This window comes from Elephas maximus, chromosome 7 (assembly GCF_024166365.1).
Source record: "Elephas maximus indicus isolate mEleMax1 chromosome 7, mEleMax1 primary haplotype, whole genome shotgun sequence".
Taxonomy (NCBI): Eukaryota; Metazoa; Chordata; class Mammalia; order Proboscidea; family Elephantidae; genus Elephas; species Elephas maximus.
The window spans coordinates 58,154,932-58,161,266 of record NC_064825.1 but is presented as its reverse complement, the minus strand read 5'-3'; the positions used below and the strand labels follow the sequence as shown (position 1 = coordinate 58,161,266).

At 35.3% G+C, this 6,335-nt stretch overlaps 1 pseudogene; it reads left to right on the top strand.

The window, feature by feature from the left end:
- The first annotated feature begins 824 nt into the window (after positions 1-824).
- On the top strand, positions 825-1,732 carry LOC126079231 (olfactory receptor 52N5-like; annotated as a pseudogene).
- Positions 1,733-6,335: the final 4,603 nt, after the last annotated feature.

Here is a 6,335-nt window from a genome sequence, read left to right as displayed (position 1 = left end):
GCTATCTTTCCCTGTGGTTTTGTCATGATTTTATTTTGTCATATTCCTAAACCCTGTCTCTTTTTTACTCCCCCAGAACCACAAGTATAAAAAGGGGGCAGGGGCTCAGGGTAAGTGTAAATGGTACTTGTAACCAGATCTTCAATTCTTTGAAAGAGAAAGTATGAATTATCGAACACTATTCCCTTGCTCTTTTCTATAATGCTGTGCAGGGAAGAAATTGTAAGCAGCAGAAGCCATAGAGGACCCAAGTTGGAAAAATGAAGCCCCTTATTCCTCCAGAGAAATCAACCAAACAAATGTAAAAGCAAATAAACTATAAATAATTGATCTACTGCTTGACAGCTCAAAATTTCTCTATTAATTGCCTTTGTGAAGGACTTGGTTTAGGGTAACAGATGAGGAAATCTAGGAAAACCTGGATTTGACTTTCAATTAATCACTAATAACTTTGGGAAAGTGAATTAAACATCCTGTATGAGATTTGAATCATATATGAATACCATTTCTGGCCCCAAATTTAGTTGCGTGACATTTGATATTTATGCAATCTCTCTGGGTCTCAGTTTCTTCTTCTATTTAATGGCTGAAAACAACAACAACTTTGTAATTGGGCTTTAAAAATTATACTTACACTGCAAAACTTTAAATATTGAGATATACAATGTATTCATTATTATTTGAATTTTTTGTACTATTATGAATGTAATTTTATTCAAAATTTAAGTTTGAATTCACAAGGAAGCTCTTAATCAAACTCTCTACATCTTAATTCCTTCTCAGGGTAGAGGCTTCAGGAAAAATAAAGAGGTCTTCTATTTATTATGCTGATCTCTAACAATTCATACGGGGCACCAGAATCTTTTATTGTTATGGCATTCCTGGTCTGGAGAGAGTACACAAATGGATCTCCCTTCCTCTCTGTGCAATGTATGTTATATCCCTTGTGGATAACCTTGGCCTTGTGTACCTCGAACTCTCTGAGGAAGCCCCACATCATCCAATGTACCTTTTTCTGGCCATGCCCTTCCTCATTGACCTCTTCAACTGCACCACCACTCTACCCAATAGACTCTGCAACTTCTGGTTCAATCTCAAGGAAATTAACTTCAATGGCTGCTTAGTCCAGATGTTCTTTGTCCATGGGTTCACAGGTGTGGAGTCTGGTGTCCTCAGGCTCATGGCTCTGTTCCACTATGTGGCCATTTGCTACCCATTGTGTTATGCTACTATACTCACTAACCTTGTCATTGCCAAAGCTGGGCTTGCCACCTTACTAAGCAGTGTGATGTTGATGATTCCTTTCCTACTCTTGGTCAAACGTTTGCCCTTCTACCAGAGCAATATTATCTCCCATACATATTGTGACCACATGTCTGTGGTAAAGTTATCGTGTGCCAGCATCAAGGTCAATGTCATCTATGGTCTGATGGCTGCTCTTTTGGTTGGAGTATTTGACATCTGCTGTATCTCTGTGTCTTACACTATGATCCTCTGGGCTGTGGTCAGCCTCTCATCAGCAGATGCTCGTCAGAAGGCCTTCAGCACCTGCACTGCTCATATATCTGCCATCATTATCACCTATGTTCCAGCATTCTTCACTTTCTTTACTCATCGTTTTGGGGGACACACTGTTCCTCCTTCGCTTCACATCATTGTGGCTAATCTATATTTGCTTCTCCTCCCAACTCTGAACCCTATTGTTTCTGGAGTAAAGACAAAACAGATTTGAGACAGTGTCGTACATCTCTTCCATGGGGAGAAATGTGCAAATTGATCCAGGACAACTGAAATTAGATAGAAGAAATACAAATGAAAAACAGCAAAGAAGAAACTGGTTGTTCACTTATATGTGCAGTTTTATGTATTTCCCATTACCTTGCCCAGAGTATGTTTTCTGCAAAGATAGTGGAGAAATTTATAGCTAATTCTGAATTTTTACTTAGCTTGGTGCCTTCCATTATTTTTTATCCATCGCTTGTTTTAACCAAGTCTTTGATATGGGCTAACAACTACTTTCCTCTTTTATATCTGTCTAAGATTTTTTCTTAACTATGTCAGAGCATCTGCATGTTTCTTGGCTATGGTGGTAATCATCTACATACATAATAAATGACATTTTCTAGCCTGGGATGTCCCTAAAGGTAAAATTTTGTTTATAGATTAATTCCAGATTTTCCTTTGTGTATTCAATTCAGAAGGTATCCAGTGTCACCATAATTTCTAACACTGACATGGAAGACTTACTTATCTGAAGGCTTGAATACTCCAGGAATGAAGATACAGCTGCTATTTGATATACAGCATGAGTTTCTCAATTGAATGTTAGCCAATTGGTGAGATAATTGATTGATTCATTACTTTTTTCATTATTTTATTTTTCATAGCAGTGATATATTTCTAACAGCCCAACTAAAGCTTAAAATAGAACTAATCTCTCCATCTTCCTGGTTACCACATACACTGTATTATCTTAATACACATAATAATGTATTTATTTATTTACATGTTTGTTTAGTTTAGTTTAGTTTATTATTATGTTTGTTTAGTTTGTTTATTACATGTTAGTTTGTTTATTACTAGAACGTGTTATCTTTGAAAGCACTAGATATATATTTATCTTTGTATTTCCAAGTCCCACATATTGTAAGGCACAAGGCATGACTAAAGCTAGTATATATTAAGTCGTTAAATGAATGAGTCCATATTTCTTAGGCCCTGTGTTGTTGTTGTTATTGTTAGTTCCCGTTGAGTTGGCTCCAACTCATGGCAACCTTACGTATAAAAGAATGAAATGTTGCCCAGTCCTGTGCTATCTCCATGATCTTTGATGCATTTGAGCCCTTTGTTGAGACTATTGTGTCAATTCATGTCATTGGGCGTTTTCCTTGTTTTCACTGATCCTCTACTTTATCAAACATGATACCCTTCTCCAGCAATTGGTTTTTCCCGATGACTTGTCCAAAAGTAAAAAAAGTAAGTGAGCTCTATATTTATATGTTTAAGGGGACTAAGAATAAGTGAGAGCTCTGTTCATGCCACTGTGTACTATACCATACCTGCTCCATAGTTTTGTTGAGAAGTGTATAAGCCTGAGTTGAAGAGAGGCAGCAGGCTCAGTGAGGTGGTCGTAGCAGACAGCCAGGCTAGCTGGGTGCAGAACCTCCTTAGTTTTATGTACATGTATGTAAAAAGGCTGAGCTTGGAGAGAAGACTCATCTAAATTGAACACTCCTTGAGTAGGACTTTGGGGTTTAAAGCATTGTACATCTGTCAGTCAGGATAATTTTGATTTTTACTACACATATTTTGATTGGGTTATTATCTATCTCTTTTTTAAAAATAAAATTTAAGTATATATATATAAATCCATATATTAGAATTTACTTGGACTTTTTTTATATGGTCTGTGCATTTAAGTAATTAGGAAAATACGTTAATGTAAAAAATTTCAGTAAAATAAGAGAATAAACTAGAAGCTAAGAAAAAGCTTTGGTATGGATTTGGAATAGAAGTTCAAGGAAACTAGAAGGTGTGGAGTTCTAATAACCAGAAAAAAGTAGATTGTGAAAGCCATGGGAGGTAATATATTGAATCAAATATCTGCAAAAAAAAAAAAAAAAAAGCTAATATTCTTGCTAGTACTTGACTACAAAATAATCCATTCTCCATACACTAGGGTACAGGGGATATGATAATACTTTTGTCAGTCACTTTTCCTATATTGAGATCAATGGATCCTAAACTCAATTGAAGCCTTTAATTTGCCCACAGCACCTTATTCCTTTCTCTGAATTTATATGAGTAATATTTTTCGTATACAAGACCACAGCACAACTTCCTCCTATGTTTGATCTGATTGAGAAAATTTTTCACCCTTCTCCAGAGGTTATGATGCATGAAGAGATTTGGCCTCTGAGTACTTTTTGTTCTTCCCTTGAAAGCCTTCAATGCTCCTTTTAAATGAATCTTTAATCTTTTAGCTGAATCTCTGTCTCTTTCTCTCTCTCATCTTCCTTCTTTTTTCTATCTTTTTGTATGTTGTACTTGCTTTTCTTTCAAAGCAGAGAAACACTAATACATTCTCTCTCTTAGTCTAAATTTTATTCTCTTCTTCTCTCTTAGTTTAAATTTATCTGTTCTAGGTGGCAGTCTTATATCTTACCCTTTCAGCCAATGTAATTGAAGACACTTGTAGAATTAATTCAATTACATTCTTTCCATAGTACCTTTTCAAAATTTCCACTGCAATTTGGGTATCTTTAAATGAACCATGCTATAACATTTTATTTAATGACTGAAGGTCAAGAGGACTTACATTTTTAAGAAGGTTTATTCATATCAATACTAGTAAGACAGAAAGAACCGTTGATTCATTGTGCTTAATTTCCCTTACAACATTTCATTAGAGACAGTGTGGTTTATTTTCCTTAATAACCTAGGGCAAGTTGCTCATATAAGAAATACTCTTATCAGAAATCCAAGTTCTAAGAATGGCTAGTTAGCTTGAGATGGTGACTTATCTTGGTTTCAGAATATTGTCCTATTTGTCTCATACAAGGTGGTAACCAAAACCAAACCAAACCCACTGGCGTTGAGTCAATTCCGACTCATAGCGACCCTATAGGACAGAGTAGAACTGCCCTGTAGAGTTTCCAAGGAGCGCCTGGTGGATTCGAACTGCCGACCTTTTAGTTAGCAGCTGTGCCACTTAACCACTACACCACCAGGGTTTCCCACACGGTGGTAGAGTTATCTAAAAGGACACAAATTTAGGAAGTCACTGAAGATAAACAATAAGTTTTTGACTCTGTGCTTGCTTGTTAATAGATGTTTAAATCTGTGGCAGAATTCGATCTGAAGCTTGTTAATATTTTAACCCACTGTCTCTTGGCAAAGTTGTGGGAGAAAAGTTATTTAGTAGTTATAATTCTAAACCAAGGATGTCACAAGAGTGCTGCACTTCCCTGTTCAGAGAGGTGGATGCAAGGCAGAGTCCTTGCTCTTGAGAAGTTCGTCATTTGTGATAGACAAGTTTGGAGAGAATTAATGTTATAACATACATGGATGAAAGTTAAGGGATTTCAGAGGTAAGTGGAATGTAGATATAAAGATAGACAGGTAAACCCTATGCTAATACAACTGGGATCAAAGGAATTACCAGCTTTTCCCAATATCTATTTCCGGTCACCTACCGTTATTATTAGACTTTTATGACCACGAACCCTGGAATATTCTTTGAGTCCTAACTAGATTTTCTAAGTGTGGTTTCTTTTTTTTTTTTTTTTTACACTTTTCTACATCCTTACATTTCTACCTCCTACATTTATTTTTAAGTTCTTCAGCAGAACCATAAACAAAGGAAAATTTTTCTTGTGATCACCCTTGGTTCTTCCAAAAACTATAAGAGTAAATATTCAAACTTGTCTACACAATCATACAACTATAAAAGCTAAACAGCTAAGACAAGGAAATAGTTGTAATTTCTAAATCACCCTAATGTCTAATCCTTTAGTCTTTTACAGGTCAATCTACATGGTTTTGAGTCCTTGATGTCTCCATTTAGTTCTTGGGAAACTCCTCAAAATCATATCATGTGACCATACATCAACCTATAAATGGTAATTTGGATCTGCCAATATTTGTGTTAATTTGAGAGAGTTACTAAAATTTTAGTTCAATGGTTTTTCCACCTGAAGCACTCTCCTATGATTTTTCTCTCTTAACAGAACCACAGTTCAACCAGTCACCAAGAATAAAATCTCGAGAACCATTTTTTACTCCAAACCATCAGATTATGAAATGTACTTTTTCTTTCACAATATTGCTTTTTTTTTTTTTCTTATATCTTTCATTGATATAGCCCTATTTTAGGGCCTTATTATAAGATTTTCCTATTTAATATAAAATTATCCAAAACAATTGGTCTCTATGACTATAATCAAACTCACTTCGCACCCAACTTCTAAAATCTTATAAAAAAATATTGATTTCATCATATATTCTCCTGTTCAAATAGTATTAATTACTCTGCTTTATACATAGAATAAAATCCAGTTCTCTTATAGTCAAAATTCTAAAGAACCTGTTTACAAGTTAAGCTTCAAGGCACATCACCCAGAATGTTATTACATGAAGTCTCGGTTCCAGTGAATCTGTTTGATAAACTGCTACCAAACATGGAGTTAATTGAATGGGGTTGAAATAAGCTTACTTCATTTCCTAATACACTCCTTAATCAATGAATGTTATAGTTTTCAATGCAGTTTGATGTTAGCATACACAAACTCTACTGCTTACTAGGGAGGGTAGAGACACTTTAAACATAAATAATA